This window comes from Hemicordylus capensis, chromosome 3 (assembly GCF_027244095.1).
Source record: "Hemicordylus capensis ecotype Gifberg chromosome 3, rHemCap1.1.pri, whole genome shotgun sequence".
In the NCBI taxonomy this organism is placed as follows: domain Eukaryota; kingdom Metazoa; phylum Chordata; class Lepidosauria; order Squamata; family Cordylidae; genus Hemicordylus; species Hemicordylus capensis.
This window is the reverse complement of record NC_069659.1, coordinates 40098026-40117413: the sequence shown is the minus strand read 5'-3', so window position 1 is coordinate 40117413 and position 19388 is coordinate 40098026. Positions and strand designations below refer to the sequence as shown.

The following is a 19388-nucleotide window of genomic DNA, read 5'->3' as shown; positions in this document are numbered from 1 at the left end:
GTAGACTGTACTTGTGCAAATCAAGAGAATCCCCTATTGTATCGGAACTGATATACCAGAGCATTTGCACTGTTAATTAATCCTCTATTAACACCATGGAGGATGCTCGGTGGCTTGAAAGGGGACTTGAATCCTCATGTACCATAGTCCTTTCTGTCAAGGTGGCTTCCTGGAAAACCTGTACAAGTTACATATAACTGTGACGCCTGTGAAATCTCTCTCGGGCTGCCATCCCTTATGCATGTGATGAAGTGGCATTTTGTTTCTCTTTAGGTTGGGTTCCCATGGGCAGAGAATGCGTCAAACTGATATGGTAAATAAAAGTTAGAGCATTATTCAAGGGTTGCGTCCCATGGGCACTCAGTATACCCTGGCCATTATATATGTGAAGGGACCAGACAACCACAGAGGCAATCTCTCCTTGCTGAGCTCTGAGATGATGATGATGATGATGATGATGATGATGATGATGAATTCGATTTCTATACCGCCCTTCCAAAAATGGCTCAGGGCGGTTTACAAAGAGAAATAAAACAAATAAGATGGCTCCCTGTCCCCAAAGGGCTCACATTCTAAAAAGATGCACTATTATTATTATTATTTCTTGTTTACACAGTCAGACAGGTGTTATTGACTGGTTTGTTTTATCCAGACATTGAGTCCTTCCCAAGGACCTGGGATGGCTGAATTTTATTGTCAATTGTTATAGATATCGTCGCAGAATATAGGCTGTTCCCATTAAAGCTGCTTTTTGTAATTGGCTGATGGTGATTTCTGTGGCCCCTATGGTGTTGAGGTGCTCTTCAAGGTCTTTTGGAACTGCACCCAGGGCGCCAATTACCACTGGGATTATTTTGGTCTTTTTCTGCGACAGCCTTTCAATTTCAATTTGTAGATCTTTGTATTTGGTGATTTTTTCTATTTCTTTTTCTTCTATTCTGCTATCCCCTGGTATTGCTATGCTGATTATTTTAACTTGTTTTTCTTTCTTCTCGATTACAGTTATATCTGGTGTATTGTGTGACAGATGTTTGTCTGTTTGTAGTCGGAAGTCGCATAATATTTTTACATCTTCATTTTCTACCACTTTTTCAATTTTATGGTCCCACCAATTTTTGGCTACAGGTAGCTTGTATTTTTTGCAGATGTTCCAACGTATCATCCCTGCTACCTTGTCATGCCTTTGTTTGTATATGTACAAACATATTTGTACATATGTTTGTTTGTATATGTGGTAGCTTTGTGGCATAATCAGTCAGTCTGTGCGATCTTTTTACAACAGCTGATTAGGTGGTCCACTGTTTCATCTCCTTCTTTTCAAAGGCGGCACTTGCTGTTTGTTGTGGATTTTTTGACTTTTGCTCTTATTGCATTTGTTCTTAGTGCCTGTTCTTGCGCAGCCAGTATTAAACCCTCTGTTTCTTTCTTCAAGTTGCCATTCTTAAGCCATTGCCAGGTCTTGGTGATGTCTGATTTTCCACTTATATTGTGCAAATATTGACCATGCAGGGGCTTCTTTTTCCATTTTTCTGCTTGGTTCTTGACTTGTTCTTTCTTGTAGGCCTGCTTTCTTTCATTGGTGTTGAATAGTTTCGTGTTATTGACCATTTGAAGTGCATCTTCTTCACTGTCCTTGATATATTCTTCAAGGCCTCTTTTCTCCTCCTCTACTGTTTGATGGACTTGCAGCATTCCTCTTCCACCTGAGCTGCGAAGGAGGTAGAGCCTATCTACATCACTGTGGGGGTGCAGAGCATGATTGATGGTCATTATTTTCCTGGTCTTACGATCTAGCGTCCCTAGCTCTGCCTGGGTCCAGTCTATTATTCCTGCAGTGTATCTGATAACAGGTATAGCCCAGGTGTTTATGGCTTGTATGGTGTTCCCGCCATTGAGTTTGGACTTGAGGATTTTTCTAACTCTCCCGATGTATTCACTTCCCATTTTTCTTTTAACTTCAGCGTGTGCGATGTTATCAGCCTGGAGAATGCCCAAGTATTTGTAAGGTTCTTTCTCTTCCAGGTTCTTGATCTTGCTTCCATTGGGCAGTTCTATTCCTTCTGTTTTTCTTATTTCCCCTCTGTTCATTATTAATGCAGCACACTTGTCTAGTCCAAACTCCATTGCTATATCGCTACTGAATATATGGACAGTGTTTAGCAGTGATTCAATTTCTGACTGGGACTTCCCATACAACTTCAGATCGTCCATGTACAGCAGATGGATTATTATTATTATTATTATTATTATTATTATTATTATTATTCTGCCCAAAACCTATGTCTCTGGGCAGTTGACAACAAAATAAAAACAGAAAATACAACATGAGTTAAAACAAAAACAAAAAGTTTAAAACATTACAACAATTTAAAATTTTTTAAACAATATTTTAAAACAGCATTAAAACCACTAAAACAATATTAATTAAAAGCCTGGGTGAACAGATGCGTCCTTAAAGACTTTTTTAAAGCTGTCAGAGATGGGGAGGCTCTTATTTCACTAGGGAATGCATTCCAAAGCCTCGGGGCAGCAGCAGAGAAGGCCCACCCCCGAGTGGCCACCAGAGGAGCTGGTGGCAAATGCTGACGGACCTCTCCAGATGTCTCTAGTGAAGTTTTGTAATATGTTGGTATCACTTTGCATATTACAACTCCACTTGTCCAGGGTGTAAGTGTAATTGACCAGCCGTGTTCCTAGAACATGGGCCACCCTGGACCCCATGAGAAGAGGGGCTGTCGCGGGCCCCTCACCTGCACCCCCACTCACCGGCTGCCTCTGTGGTGACCCCAAAAAGCCCGCAGTCCCCATGTGTGGCCCAGTTTGCTAAGCTGTTGCTGGCCATGGCGCAATATAATGACATCACAGCCCAGTAACAGGTGCTAGTTCGTGAGATCATTATACCTCACCATGGCCGGGAACAGCTTAGCAAGCCAGGCTATGTGTGGGAACTGTGGGCTTTCTAACACCACAGTGGGGAGGCCAGTGGAGGTGGCAGCTGAGTAGTGGGGTGAGAAGGGGGGGGCTGACAGATGTGGGTGCTAAAGTGGTTGCAGAGGTAGCTGCCACCAAAAATTCAAACACAGGCTGCTGCCACCAAGTTGTTCAAACCTAGGAAAAGACCTGTGTCAGGGGTGAATTTGGGAGTGACTCTGTGGTAGCTTTGTGGCATAATCAGCCTGGCCAGATGTAAACATAATTGAGTCAAAAATGACACTGGACCATAAGTGTTTGGGTTCCAATGAATTGGCATCAGGGGTCTAGTTACAACGGAATAAAGTGAGACATTTATCTTAGGGCCATTGAGGGAGGGGGCCACAGGCTTCTTTGTGACAGGCCATTCTTTGTTCTCCCCCTCCTGCCCTGACATGCTGGCTTCTGAATCCAGGCCTGGTCTTGGCTTCAAGCCAACAGAGTTCTCACTAGGAGTGGGGGGGGGGAGGAGTGCTAGGCAGCATCTCTCTCTCTCTCTCTCTCTCTCTCTCTCTCTCTCCTCTGCTCCTCATGACTGGCTGGCTAGATGCTCAGTCTTGACCCACCCCCACTAAGCCTAAGACAGGAGGTGTCCATAAGATATGGTTGTGGGATTTTTTGCCTGGCTCAGGTAAGATTCACTCGACTTGTCTTTTCTTGCCACCAACATGGAGTTTAGTGGTTAGAGTGTTGGTTGGACTACGACTGGGGAGACCTGAGTTCAAATCACTTTTCAACCATGGAACTCATTGGGTGACTCTGGGCCAGTCACTTATCTCTCTGCCTAACTTACATCACAGGGTTGTTGTGAGGATAAACGTAACCATGTACACTGCTCTGGGTTCCTTGTACATATATAAGTATGAAGGTATGTACATATGTATGTATGTATGTATGTATGTATGTATGTATGTATGTATGAAAGAAAGAAAGAGAAAGAGAAAAAGAGAGAAAAAGAGAAAGAGAAAAAAGAGAAAGAGAAAGAGATAGAAGAGAAAAAGAGAAAGGGCAAAAAGAAAAAAGAGAGAGAAAAGAGGGAGAAAAAGAGAAAGAAAGAGAAAAAAGAGAAAGGGAAAGGGGAAAAAGAAAAAAGAGAAAGAAAGAGAAAAAGAAAGAAAAGATGTTCTTGTCTGTATGTCTTGGGGAGAGGGATCACAATTATTGGCTGCTCTATATTAAAAACACAGGAGTGTAAGAGAAGGAGGAGAAGGCTAGGAAAGAAGTAGGAAGGAGTCCTACTGTGGCTCAGAAGTTGCAATCCTAATCAGGGAATGGAGAGCACACCTCCCAGTCCCAGATGTGTACTACTACTACTACTACTACTACTACTACTACTACTACGCCCCACTCAGAGAGATTTGTGGGGCTGTAGTTCAAATCCCCGCTGATATATTTCCCAGACTATGAGAAACACCTATATCGGGCAGCAGCAATATAGGAAGATGCTGAAAGACATCATGAAAGGAGCCAGCGTGGTGTAGTGGTTAGAGTGCTGGACTAGGACCAGGGAGACCTGAGTTCAAATCCCCGTTCAGCCATGAGACTTGCTGGGTGACTCTGGGCCAGTCACTTCTCTCTCAGCCTAACCTACTTCACAAGCTTGTTGTGAGGAGAAACTTATGTAGTACACCACTCTGGGCTCCTTGCATGAAGAGTGGGATATAAATGTAATCATCATCATCATCATCATCTCATACTGCATGGGAGGAGGAAATGGTAAACCCCTCCTGTATTCTACCAAAGAAAACCAGAGGGATCTGGGGGTGCCAGAAGTTGACACCGACTCGAGGGCACAACTTTAATTCTTCTGTGGGCACCCTCTAAGCGCCCAGACCCACACACACTGGGGCAGGAGGGAAATGCATAACAAGAGGGATTACATCACACATTTCCATTACTATAGGAGGAGGGACTCTACACCAGCCTCTTTCTGCTTTAGATCGAGTCTTGCCTTCTGGTTCTGTATGAAGAGAACACAGGACTTCAGAGCCAGCCAGCTAGTAAAGTGATAAAGTGCTCTTTTTATCTGTGCCTGCAAAAACGCAAAGGCCTCAGGCTGATTAGCTGCAGAAGATGGTATCTCCCCCACCCATTGAGCCAAATATATATTCAAATGGTGATGGAGGTGAGAGGATGCCTTTGGCTGAACAGGAGTGACTCATCCTGGCTTCCCTGGTATAGTGGATTAATTCCTCTCTGAGAAGCCTATTTGTGCTTGCTGAGATATCTGAAGCAGACAGCCTCTTTCTGTCTGTCTGTCTCTTGCTTGACCCCTGCCCCCCACCTGTGCCTACTTACACTTTCTCTTGCACATCCACACCACATACAGCCCCTCCCTGAACTATGAAGGGGGAACAAAACCTACTTTTGATTTTATAACTTAGAACAAACAGCAGCATGCAACCAGTTAAGAGTGAACTGGTTTGATACAATCCTTCAATGTAATCTTTGATAAGCAAAGAACCTACCCAAATTTACCCATACACAAGGCAACTCTGAATTTAAGATGAGCTCCTTTTAAAAACAGAGATGAAATAGTCTATTTAAGGACTTTTAAAAAAACGTTTTCTTTCTTTCTCATTTTTTCTTGTTTGTTTGTTTCTATCTCTGATAAAACAATAAAAATAATTTTAATAAATAAATAAATAAATAAATAAATAAATAAAGGTAGAGATTACATACCTATATTTACCCAAAAGGAAGAGGACTCTGAAGTGAAGATAACCCCTGATTTCTAACATCAAAGAACTTGGGGGGGGGACCCCTAATCTTGGATTCAGGTATATACAGTACTTTGTATGGTGTGTCCCTGTTCAGTACACACTTCTCCTTCTCCCTATGCAGTACACACTTCAACTCTCCTCCACTTGAGGAGGAGAGCTGGTCTTGTGATAGCAAGCATGACTTATCCCCATAGCTAAGCAGGGCCCACCCTGGTTGCATATGAATGGGAGACTTGATGTGTGAGCACTGCAAGATCTTTCCCTCAGGGGGTAAAGCCGCACTGGGAAGAGCAGAAGAAGGTTTCAAGTTCCCTCCCTGGCTTCTCCAAGATAGGACAAGATTTATTTATTTTTTTTTAGGACAAGATTTTTTTATCGAACCAACAAACTACCAAAGCATACAGTACGTTGCCAAGATAGGGCTGAGAGAGATTCCTGCCTGCAACCTTGGAGAAGCCCCTGACAGTCTGTGAAGACAATACTGAGCTAGATAGACCAAGGGTCTGACTCAGTATATGGCAGCTTCCTATGTTCCTATGTTCAATGCATGGGTTATTTTGAGAAATACTTTGATTCTTTCAAACCTCTGTCTCTTATCTACCCTTGGTGCTACTCTGCTTTTAAAAACACTGGCTGACATACTGCGCAAAGTTACTGTGACTTGAAATGTAGCATTCTCAAAGTTGTACCAGAGCACACTTGTTCCAGTGCAGAAATTGTGCCAATACATGCGTATGATGGTTCTCAGTGAGTGATTCAGTGCGTGATTCTAGAGAAGGTGGGGGAGACTCAGTGTCAACAAAGCTCGGCTTCATTGCTGGTGCACCTTACTCCTATCATTCCCAATAAGAGCTGGGAACAGCAGCAATGACGCAGTGTCCTTTGCACAAAGCCTCCCACCCCTTCGCTAGAAGCACTCATGGAGTGGTGAGTTATGTGCCGCCAGTGAATTCACATCTGATTTGGATGCTCAGCTGGCTGTGCGATAGGTAAGCCACTGTTTCCAGTAGCTGTACCATTGTGCAACTCTTGTACAAGGGTGCTCTTGTGCAACAGTGTGAATGCTACATTACAAGGCCGCATGGAGAACACACTCACCCCAACAGCACTAAAGGTCATGTCAAAGTGATTTCAGAACTTTCTTTAATCATGTGCGATGGGTGTTCATCAGGATTGCCCCTCTACATGTGTTCTAAAACCTTGTATAAATTGGTTGGTAGCATGTGTAGAGGGGCTATTCTGATGAACACCCCTCACCTATGATTAAAGGACATGCTGAGATAGCGTCAGCATGTCCTTCAGTGACATAGGAACACAGGGACATAAGAAGCTGCCATATACTGAGTCAGACCACTGGTCTATCTAGCCCAGTATTGTCTTCACAGACTGGCAGCGACTTCTCCAAGGTTGCAGGCAGGAATCTCTCTCAGCCCTATCTTGGAGAAGCCAGGGAGGGAACTTGAAACCTTCTGCTCTTCCCAGAGCGGCACCATCCCCTGAAGGGAATATCTTACAGTGCTCACACTTCTAGTCTCCCTTTCATATGCAACCAGGGCAGACCCTGCTTAGCTAAGGGGACAAGTCATGCTTGCAACCACAAGACCAGCTCTCCTCCCGTCGGAGTGTGCACATTCTTGCCATGGCCCAGTGGTGTAGCGAGGTTGAAAGTGGCCCCGGTGCAAACACTGGAGCACCCTGCCACCCTCTATTTAACCTCTGTTTCTCAAAAGGAGCTCATCTTAAATTCAGAGTCACCTTGTGATTGGGTCAATTTAGGTAGGTTCTTTGCTAACCCGTTCAGTCGTTAACTGGTTGCATGTTGTTGTCTGTTTTAAGTTATCAAACCAGAAGTAGGTCTTGTTCCCCCTTCATGATGCACCACTTTGCTCACTCGACTTCCCAGCCTCTGACCTGGCTGGAGCCGGCTGGAGCACTGACATGCCTCCTCCATCATCACTGGGGAGGGCAGCGGGGTCCAGCCGGGTCAGCAGCTGGGACTGGGAAACAGGCAGTGGGTGGCAGCAGTGTTGCGCACCACACATGAGCTGGGCACTGCCGCTGCCGCTGCCATGCACGACCCCTTCGCTGGCCGCTTTGCTCCGCCGCTGCCACGGCCCCCTCCCCAGAGATGGCGGAAGCATGCCAGCACTCCAGCCAGCTCTAGCCCCCATGTGCCACCCTCCTTAGTGGCTGGGCCTGGCAAGTGGAAGCGGGTGGCTGGAACCCCATGGGCAGAGCTGCCGCCACATGCTGGCCTGTGGGAGAGGGGAGGGGAGGCGAGCGAGGTGGCCCTTTTCAGGGCTAGGCAGCTCTGGGAGGCAGGGCAGTGTAGGTTCTTCAGACCTGTCCACCCTGTTGAAGCTCTGGGTGTGCTGTGGCCCCTGTGTTATCAAATGTAGGGCCCACTGTTTATTTGAACTGGCCCATTCTATTCAACACCACTTATGGTCTGAATTCAGCGTCTGCATGTGCAGATCTGTACACATGGACAGTTATTCACGCCTTATGGAATTAATGTACAGTGGGAGTACTTCCTATCTGTACTGTGCATTTGAGGGGACCTGCACCTGGGCTCACTTTTAAAGTCATTCACACAAAAACATGTACATGTGTTCAGACATACACACAGAATGTGTTATTAGGGCATATGTGTTTCATCTTAGCATCTGATAAAGTGGGTTGTTGACCATGAAAGCTAATGCTTATCTGTAATCATCATCATCATCATCATCATCATCACCACCATCATCACCGTGTACAGTTAGTCTCCAAGTGCTGCCCATTTTCTTGCTAAATCTACAAAAGACTGACTTGCACAGCTCACACGCATATGGCATCCTCTGTAAAAAGAACACATTGCAAAGTGGAAGGATGTCTCGACTGTCAGCACTTCTCGCTGCAGAAAGGAGACACAAAAGCCAGCCAGCCAGCTTGTTTGAAAGATGGTGCTAACAGATGTTTAGCATTCACAAAGATCACTAAATGAGAAGAGTTGTAAAATATTCTATGGATCATGAGTCTAACCCTCTGCCACAAAGACAGAATTTCACCAGCGATCACAAGTAATTCCTGTGACATAATGTCAGATGGTCATAATGTCATAAGTCAGACACAAGGATGTCTAAGCCAGCATTTTTTATTCTCTGAATACCTAGTGAGTGATTCATGGATAGACATGGGCATGAGTTCTTCCAGTGCTAATATTTTTGCTAGGAGGGTGATGAGATCTCTGCAATGAAGGTAAAGCACTGCAGCCGTTCAGCCACGTCTGTGCAGTTCTGGCTCTAGTGGAACACACTGTTCTTAATTTGTGAAGCTCCAAGGATGGCTGCCTACAGGAGCAGTGTGTATGCTGGTGCTTTTGCACTTATATTATTTATAACAAATCCCTGTCCCTTGCCTTTCTGTTGTTAAAATAAGGCCCCAGGCCCTTGATGTTCACTGAATCACAGCTGTCTGAATGTTCTTCTATTGATAATATACAACCACCATGGAGAAATTGACACATAGAATAAACTCTACTTAGCCTTACATCTAGAGCAACCTAGCAAGGCCACAATGAGAGCTGCGTCCTTGGAGCTGAAGGAGGTTTGTAACTCAGCCAGAGAGCTTCCCCACTACAGCTGCTACACCTGTGCGGGGAACAATTTTGAGTTATCTTTGCTACCTCGGGAAGTGCTCTGTCACCTTTCAAAAATATGTCCTTGAGTGCTGCACAACCCTCGGGGACATATTTTCAACAAGCACAGAGCACTTTTTGAGGGAGCAAAGATTGCCCCAAAGCGGTCCTCCCCACGTGTGGATACAAACTAAGAGAGTTTCCACACGGGGAAACTCTCCACAACACGGACACGTCTTCCTGGCATGTCTGTGTTGCATTGCTCTGGGTGTCAGCCAGTCCTCCTAGAAGCCCTTTTTAAAATTTATAACCCAACTTGGCCCCCCACTTCTACTCAATTAGGATTGGAGACTCTGCTTTTTGGGAGCAAGGTCTGAAGGTCCTTCTTTCTTTATTGCAGGAACTGGGAACAAAGTTGAGTGAGACCACCAAACCAGAGTGCTGTTGAGAAATTAGGGAAAGGGTCATAGCTCAGTGGGAAGAAGGCCACGTGTTTTTCAGGCAGAAGGCCTCAGGTTCAATCTCCAGGTACAGCTGGGAAAGTCTTTCTGAGACTCTAGAGACTGCCAGTCAGTGCAGACAATACTGAGTTAGTTGGACCAATGGTCTGACTCTGTGTAAGGACGTTTCCCTATTCAAAAGGACTCGTAGCTATCCACAGAAAATATATTTATGGCAAACAAACCCCGAAAGAGATCAGCTTTGCTTCATATTTAACCTTATAAACATTTAAAACAAAAATTGCCCTTTGAAACAATGCTCTACTTTAGAAGTCTCTTTTTGTTTTGTACTTTATAGGGGAACTTTGGAGGGTAGGCAGTTGTGCTTTCCACATAAATCACTGAGGGAAGGAAAGACAGTTTCTCCATATAAATTGGAAGAACTGGATGTGTGAATCTGTTTTTATGAGGAAAGGCTATTCCTCCTAAAAGGAATGTTAGGGACTTTTTAGCTTAGAAAAAAGACAACTAAAGGAGGACATAGTTGAGGCATAATTTTATTCTGCATGGTTTGAAGGAAGTAGATAGAGTGGTTTTTCTCCTTCTCTCACACCACTATAACCAGAGGTCATCAAATGATTGGCAGGAGATTTCGGAAGGACAAGAAGACGTACTTTTTCACAGAGCACATAATGAATCTATGGAATTCACTGCCTCAAGATATGGTGATGGCCACTAGCTTAGCTGGCTTAAAAGGGGATTAGACAAATTTTTGGAGGACAAGTCTATTACTGGCTTGTAGTCTTAATGGCTATATGCTACTTCTAGGTTCAGAGGCAGTATGTCTCTTACATAAGTAGCTGCCATATACTGAGCCAGACCCTTGGTACATCGCATAGGAACATAGGAAGCTGCCACATACTGAGTATATGCAGACAGGAATCTCTCTCAGCCCTATCTTGCAGGTGCCAGGTAGGGAACTTGAAACCTTCTGCTCTTCCCAGAGAGGCTCCGCCCCCTGAGGGGAATATCTTACAGTGCTCACACTTCTAGTCCATTTATATACAACCAGGGTGGACCTTGCTTAGCTAAGGGGACAAGTCATGCTTGCTCCCACAAGATCATCTCCATCTAGCTCAATATGGTCTACACCAAGCCTGCTCAACCCCCAGCTGTTTTTGGACTACAACCCCCATAATCCCCAGCCATAGTGGCCAATAGCCAGGGATCATGGGAGTTGCAGACCAATATCTGCAGGAGGGCCGAAGTTGAGCAGCCCTGGCCTACAGGGCTGGCCACTCACTGGCAGTGGATCTCCATGGTTTCAGACAGGGGTCTTGTCCTGGTCCTACCAAGAGATACCAGAAATGGAACCTGGGACCTTTTGAATGCAAAATAGATACTCTGCTACTGAGTCATGGCCCTTTTCTGACAGGAGTGTCTCTTTCATGAGGCAGACTAAGGTGATGGCCTCAGAAGAGAGTGTGTTTTAGGACCGTGTGGGCACCCCTTCCTTTCCACCATGGGCATCACCCTACCAGGCTGTAACTGGTCTATGCCATTGCTTCTCCCCCTTTCTGCTGCTGCCCCCTTTCCCTCTCTTCTTGCCTGCCCAGGGCATGCTCCACCTGCCCTCGCCACAGCTGTGCCCCACTGGGCTGGAGCACGCTAGCACCACCTTTCATCTCTCCGCCCCTCCTCCCCACCAGACATGCTCCACCTCCCTGTCAGTTGGTTGATCACTGTCACTCTAGCAGCAGCATATATCTAGATTCACCCCACTGTGTTCTCTTGCTGCCCAGTGACAGCTGGTGGAGGGTGGGAGTGGAGTATACCTTTAACTCCTGGGAAAAGCTCCCTCCGCTGCTGCCAGCATCCTACACAGCTGAAGAGCCGCACGACCTGCACCATTCTGCTGGCCAACATGCCTGTGTGGTGGCCATTCTAGGAGTCGGACTGGCAAGTTTTTGCCATGCTGACCCCTCAAATGGCCACCACAGGTGCACACTGGCCAGGTGAGTGGCAGCGGCAAGGCATGTGGCTCATTGGGCGAGTGGGATGTCGGCTGATGTGAGAGCTTTTACTGGGAGTTAAAGGTATGCTCCACCTCCCTGCCCCAGCCTCCATTAGCCACTATGCCGCTGCTCCTGCTTCCCTCGTCATTAACTGGCTGTTGCTGGCTCCCCAGAAGCACCAGACTTGAGCGCTACTGGGTAGCTGGCCAGTGTCCACTGCTCTGTGGCTGCCGCTCCCTTCCCAGCATGGAGGCAAAGTGAACAAATGCCGTGCTACTGGGGAGAAAACAGCAGCCAAGCAGCAGTGGGTGGGAGGGTGAGCGAGCAAGGTGATGGTGCTGTCTGCTGGAGCAGCAACAGAGTGATGGTGAAGGACCCCAGGGGTGGGGACAAAGCTGGATGCATGTTCCAGGAGTGAGAGACCAGCTGGTGGGTAGGCAGAGTGTGCCTGGCAGGCAGCAGTACATAGGAATGCAGGAAGCTGCCATATACTGAGTCAGACCATTGGTCTATCTAGCTCAGTATTGTCTTCACAGACTGGCAGCGGCTTCTCCAAGGTTGCAGGCAGGAATCTCTCTCAGGTCTATCTTGGAGATGCCAGGGAGGGAACTTGGAACCTAGATGCAGTTCTCAGAGGGGCTCCATCCCCTAAGGAGAAAATCTTAGAGTGCTCACACATCAAGTAAGGAGGAAGAGGGGCAGCGTCAGTACACTCCAGCCCAAGAGGTGGCGCTGTGGTGAGGTGCAGGAGGGGGCTCCTGAAGCAACACGGAGCATGTCAGTCAATTGCTCCAAGCCGGGCCTTTCCCTGAGCTGCCTCCATGCTCTGAATACCAGTTGCTAGAATACCAAGGATATACCTTCACCTTCTGCTGGTCTTCTTCTCAGAGGCATGTCACTGACCACTATGGGGAACAGGATGCTGAACTGGATGGGCCCTCCTGGTCTGACCCAGCAGGGCTCCTGTGTTCGGTCTTATTTTGAATCCTCTCTCAAGCAAATGAGAGAGGAAAGAGACTATCCAGCTTCTTACCAGCATACAAGCCAGCTTGGAAGAGGCAGGAGGGAGAAGGGAAGGGGAGGGAGGCAAGAGAGTGACTAGTGAGGGATCCTCTGTAGCCATTTTCTTGGGGCAACCCAGGGTGATCCGTGTTCTCAGAACAGGTCTGGCCAATTAGAGTTATGCTCCTGGTAGGGCAAGAAGCAATCCAAGTGCTCTTTCCATCTAACAGATCAGGGCACCACAAGTCAACAAGAAGGAGAGAAGTTGGTTAAAGAAATATGGAATTTTCAAAGCAAAAGGCTGGCAAGCCTATAAGTAGGCATCCTTTTTAGGCCCTTCATGCAAGAGAGAGAGAGAGAGAGAGAGAGAGAGAGAGAGAGAGAGATTTTCTCAAGGCCGTACAGCTTGTGACTGAAGGTGCTTGCTGAATGGTCTTTGAGAGCTGGTGGCTACTAGATGCCAGACACACACCCATCTCCTCTTCTAGAGGTTGAAGGAAACTATTTAGACAGTTGTGCTGTAGCTTAAGAAATAACCTTTGGAGGGATCCAAGGATCTGATGCAGCTTGAAAGACTAGCAGTCTATCTATGTACCTGCCTGCTTCCCATGAGCAGCACTTACATTTATAAATAGGCAGATATTACAAAAAGACAAGACTCCAGTTCTTTCTTTTCACAGGGAAACTGTGAAACCATGTCACACCATGCATCTATTTTGCAATGGTTGGCCAGTGGTGACAGCTCCTGTTTAGAGATGTGCGAGCTGGCATGATTTGAACCGCAGTTTGAATCGAGCTGGCTGGGTTCAGCCGGTCCCAGTTCTAAGAACTGATCCGCGGGCTGGTTCGGGGATACTTGTAAAGGGGAATCCCTGAGGATTCCCCTTTACAAGTAAAAGAGGCATCCCTAATCTCTATCATCATCAGTTTTATTACGGCCATTGGCCAGCAAAACCTAATCTCCATCCTAAAGGCGCCGAGGGGGTGGCAAGAGAAAGGGGCCTCCGTACCTTTAGTGGAGGTGGCAAGGCAGTGGCGGAGACATTGGAGATGGTGGGGCAGTGGTGGCAGGAGTTCCTCCAAGCCTCCCGCTGGCCTCCTGAATGACAGCCCAGCTGACTGTGGCCCGGTTTGGGCCTCCACACATGCACAGAGGCCATTTGCATCACCACGCCCCCATGCCAGTGCTGAGAGCTCAGCCCAGCCCCACCACCATGCAGAAACAACTAGGAGATGGGGCTAGTTAACATTTCTGCCACAAAATAAACAAATGCAGCATTAGAAATCTCAGCCCAAAGTAATTTGCTCTGAACAAGGCTGTCTTTTTCTTCATGCGTATTTGGGATTTGTATCTCTTGCCAGAGCTCACACTGTGCATGTTCCCTTGTTTACATACTGATGGTGCAGGCTTAAAGATGCATCACAGCCTCCATAGCAATGGGAATATGCAGCATGATGAAACTGAGCACAATTTGTATGATGTAACAGCATCCATGGCAATACTAAGTCAAACGATCTCCTTTCTCTTCCATCACAGCTTTAGCAAAGTCATTAAGGACAGTCTGGTCCTGTTATAATTTGTCTTGATAGTATTTGCTCGAAAAAGAAGTCTCTGTGCTTCATATGATCCTGGTTATTCTCCACCAGAGCAGCAGTGTGATTATGATATGCATTTTTCATTACAAGGGTTATATCCTGTAGTGAGACCTCACACATTAGTAAGATACTTCATTATGACTGCACGTTTCTGTATGCCTGATGAGGAGATTGTAACGATGCTTACAAATGCAACATGTATGAAAAAAGGAGAGAAGAACTCTTGTGTAGGCACATCTACAGGTATTAGGGCTGTATCATTATGTCTGTAATACTTTATTTAAGTGCAGTGAGGCTACCTGTTAACATGTGGATTCAGAGGTCTAGAAGCCATTGTTCATTTCTGGTTCCTTTGCTTTACCCACTGCAATTCTGTCTTGAAATTGTTCTGCCACAGTCAAAGCCTCCCACAGGTAGCATTCATTATAATAATCAGCCACGGAAGCTCTGCTGTTAGCTGCAGGTAGCTCTAAGCCCAGGAACTTGTTATACCTGTCATAATAAGCTTCCTGAATCGATCCTTGAGCAATAACAAGCAAGTCAACAGGAAGCAGAGAAGTTGATTAAAAAATTATGACTCTAGAGTCGAGAGGATGTGAAACAGGAGCTCAAGAATGAAGGCTATTATCAAATGGAAGCTGGGCCCCATTAAAGGGCTGATTGTTCAATTGTTGCTGAATCAGGAGTGGAGATGATGAATCTTCCATGGATATTCTGAAGGTCTTGGATGTTAGAACAAGGATGGGCATTCGGTAGCTCAGGAACTTATTTCTCTTCCGTTTCTTCCCCCACAAAACAGCCTTTCTAATTCCCCTCCTGTCCTTTGGGAAAATTATCATGGGATTCAGGGGGTTTGATATTAAAACTCATTATTCTCCACTTAATGGTGTAATTTGCCTAGGGAGCAAGAGGTTGCTGGTTCAAATCCCCGCTGGTGAGACTCCTATGTCGGGCAGCAGCAATCTAGGAAGATGCTGGCAGGCATCATCTCATACTACGCAGGAGATGGCAATAGTAAACCCCTCCTACCAAAGACAACCACAGGGCTCTGTGGGCGCCAAGAGTCGACACCGACTCAACAGCACAACTTTACCTTTACTTTATGCTGTTGATATACATTTTTGTGCAAGCTGCCATTTTGCAACTGGTTCTGCCTCCCCAAGCTACATTTTATGTCACTCTATTTCATGGTGGTAGCTCTTGAAGCTCTGATTTAAAAAATAAATAAATAAAAGTAGTGCCAGGTGGGCCACTGTGTGAAACAGGATGCTGGACTAGATGGGCCTTGGGCCTGATCCAGCAGGGCTGTTCTTATGTTCTGATCCCAACTCCTGAATGACAGCCCTGCTTTAAGCACTTGCTTGTGTGTATGTGTTTTAATGTTAAACAGCAGTCGGATTGGGGGGTCCTCCAAATATCAAGACTGTGGCAGTGGGGTGGCTGTAACACTATCCCCTGTGATGGTCCCAATCCAGATCAGCCACTGAACCGGCCCATAGCCAGCTGGTGGAATGGTTTGTACGTGCCACACCAAAAAATTCTTCTTCCTTCCCAGCCTCACTGACTGTTTTCTCTGAACATTTTATAACCTGCCACCCCTGACTTCTGCCACCCCTCCCCGTTTTGAGGCTGGTTACAGGCCTGCCCCCGAACCTCTCATGGTTGCTATGCTGCTATTTGCCAAGGAAGAAAAGCTCCTATGGGCCATTCCTGAAATTTGATTCTCATCCCAGCAGAAGTCTTACAAAGAAATGGGTGTCTATTTTGCGCAGTGCTGCTTGCTAATCACTTCTAACTCATTTTGACACAGTTTGGTCAGTTCGTTCATTAGCGTCTATGGCTCTGTGGACTTCCATGTGGTGTGTATTATACAGCAATTCACATTTGCATGGCCTGTAGTAAGAAAACATGATGCCAATGTGTATTTATGGATTGCCAGCGTGATGTTGCCAAAAGAAGAAAAGCGGGGGGGGGACAGAAAAATTGTTCCTTGTGTTCTGAAATATGGTTCTCTCTCTCTCTTTCTAGAGCCAAGTCTGCAATATGGGAGCTGCTGGTATTTTGTTAGTTTGAACTCAGTGCTGACGAAAAGGCTGTGGGGATGCGTATTTGCAAACGTCTTTCTTTAACTGTGTAGAGTTGCCATGGAAATCTGTGACATGCAGATCTGGTAGTTGTCAGTCTTTTAATGCATGCACCACGGCAGAGACTGCAGTGCTAAAGCAATTCTTACCGCTTCAGAATTGGGTGGGAGACACTTTCAGCCATGTGGATGCGGGACTTGGAGCTTGTTCTCACATGGTGCAAAGCAGAACTAGAACAATGCGTGTGAAGGCTGAATTGCACCCCATGCCAGTCAAATAGACACTATTGGTCAGATTAACCTGCTATTTTTTATATTTCCACCCTTGAAAACACTTGTCATGTGCCAATAGAAATAGGCTTACTTTTGGTTAGCATCAGAAACCAAAATTCATTTGATATCCAGTGAGTGAGTTCTGAAAATCTGGATATAGAGATGTGAATTCCCATCTTCAGTTTTGAAATCTGAAAATCTGAGTAAGGATGGTAACAACATGGTATGTGTAAATTTTGTAATTCTTTTTTGAGATGTTTCTTTAGAAAATGTAGCTGCTGAGGCTGCAGTTTGAAGAGGAAGGGGGAGTGCTTCAGAGGAAGGCAGAGAGTGGCTTCTTAACCATTTCCCTTGGAGCTGTTTTCCCACTGAAACTAGTCTTCTTTCAGCTGCTGCTTGTATCCTTGTCTAACCCCTTTTACTCAGGAAATTGGGTTTTTGGGTTCAAGTCTCTCTCTATATATCTCTGTATATTTTGTGACAGTGTATTTCCCAGTGGTTGCAAGAAAGAGAACAAAAAAATAAATAAATCATTTCTTATGCCAAACTTAAGGGTTTATAAACATGTACATTATTTTTCTTTTTAGAACCGAATTTGCCAAGTATGCATAGAGGTAAACTTAAAATACCCAATTACAAATTAATAGAAAATCATAGAACATATATACTATATCATCATAGGGCCAGTAAATAAAACCCAAACCAAACCCCAGTCTCTTTCTTCTAATGGAACTATCCCAACAGTACTCCTGCATAGTCCATACTAGGAATGTGTCCGAAACGTTTCGGAGGCCATTGTAAAGGCCTCCAAAACGTTTCGGCGCTGGGGAGGTATTCAGTGCTTCGGCACCGGCGGGGGTAGTACTTTAAGGGTGGAGGAGGGTGTACTCACCCCCCCGCCGCATTTTTCCACCGGCACTCTGTAAATTTCAAGCCCCTTGGGGCGGCAGCGTTCCTCCCTGCCACCCCGTTCCCCCTGTCGGCCGGAAGCGGCTGGAAGTGGCGACGGCCACTCCGAGGGGCTTGAAATTTACAGAGCGCCGGCAGGGGAAATGTGGCAGGGGTGTGTGAGTACACCCTCCCCCGCCCTTAAAGTACTACCCCCGCCGGTGCCAAAGACCATTCGTGCATATCCCTAGTCCATACTGAAAGTCCCGTGGATGATCAGCCGAAATGATGAGGACCTGGTGCAACAAGGGCAGGTCAGCCCATCTAGAATCTCAAACCAGTGTGCAAATCTTGCCCAGAGAAGAACTGCAATATATAAACAAGTTCATGAAAGAATAGAAGATCTCCAAATCTCTCTTTCCTCCTCTGCTCAGATCTCCAAATCTCTCTTTCCTCCTCTGCTCAGGAGCTTTCTTTTGAGCTTGAAAACTCTAGAAGATTCTAAGGACCTTCTGCTTACACTTTTACATTTACTACAAAAATGCATATAACAATTGCAATATACATTTAACATAATAAAATCCAGGGGCATATCTAGGGAAAATAGCGCCTAGGGCAAGCACTGAAATTGTGTCCCCTGTCCAAACATCTGACACGCATCTTTCAGATTACTTTACCATACTATCAGCTGAAAAATACAGGTCAAGCTCATTAATGTTTTAATATTTCAAAAACTATTTAGCAGTGGACGTAGCCAGACCAAAAATGCAGGGAAACTACAAATTTCAGTATGCTGGGGCTCATGAAATACCCAAATACTATGTGGAGGTGCACTTGGAAAACTAAACTATGCATTGTAGCATCACTATTAACATAAGTTTCAAAAATAAATGGAGAATTTTACTTTTCCCAGATACTCTGAAAATAATTAAAGGATATGCAGAGTAAACTGTGTCACTGCTTGGAATATATTCTAGTATTTCAGAAAGATAGTTAAAATGAGAGAAAGAGAGCAAGAAACTCCCAGTGGGCCTTAATACTAAGGATTTCACACTGATTCAAAGACAAACTCACCATTAATAGCCATATTATTAAGACATCACATTTAACTCACTTATCACAAGAAGCAAAGTAAGAGCAAATGAATACAATCCTAGCTCATAAGCTTCAGCTCAGTATTCACAAGCCCTGATTCTCTGTACATAGTGCCAAACTGAATATATGTACAGTGACTTATATTATATTAAATTTAATTTTTTTAACCTGTAGCCCCTTCGAGGAGCTTCCTAAAGGCCATGGAGGAGTCTACAAAGGTTCTCCCTCTGCCCGCTGGTCTCTAGGGCCTTGCAGGGACCATCTGAGCATGTGCGGTGGCCATTAAAAAAAAATTTTTTTTTTAAAAATGGCCGCTAAAAACAAAATGGCCACCACACATGCTCAAATGGCCTCTGCGAGGCCTGGCATGGCCTAGGGCCTCACAGAGGCCATTTGAGCATGCACGGTGGCCATTTTGTTTTCGGTGGCCATTAAAAAAAATTAATTTTTAAAAATGGCACCCCCTTCAAGTGGCGCCCGGGGCACATGCCCTGCCTGCCCTACCCTAGATATGCCCCTGATTAAATCTAATTACATCATTTGCTAACTAACAGTCCCCTGCTAACTGGGCAGAGAGGCACCTTTTAAAAGTGGTGATTCTCTTTATTTAGTAAGGGGAGAGTAACTGGCCCTATCCGGGGCCAGTACCTCCAGTGACTGTTGCTGGTGTCTATCTTGTGTTTC

At 45.6% G+C, this 19388-nt stretch overlaps 1 long non-coding RNA gene across 1 annotated transcript in view; it reads left to right on the top strand.

Moving 5' to 3' along the window:
- Positions 1-17273, top strand: part of LOC128352549 (uncharacterized) — a 76934-nt gene extending 59661 nt beyond the window's left edge. Inside the window, exon 4 of the long non-coding RNA XR_008320484.1 lies at positions 16394-17273. This is a non-coding gene — a long non-coding RNA (uncharacterized LOC128352549). The remainder of the gene's footprint in view (positions 1-16393) is intronic.
- Positions 17274-19388: the final 2115 nt, after the last annotated feature.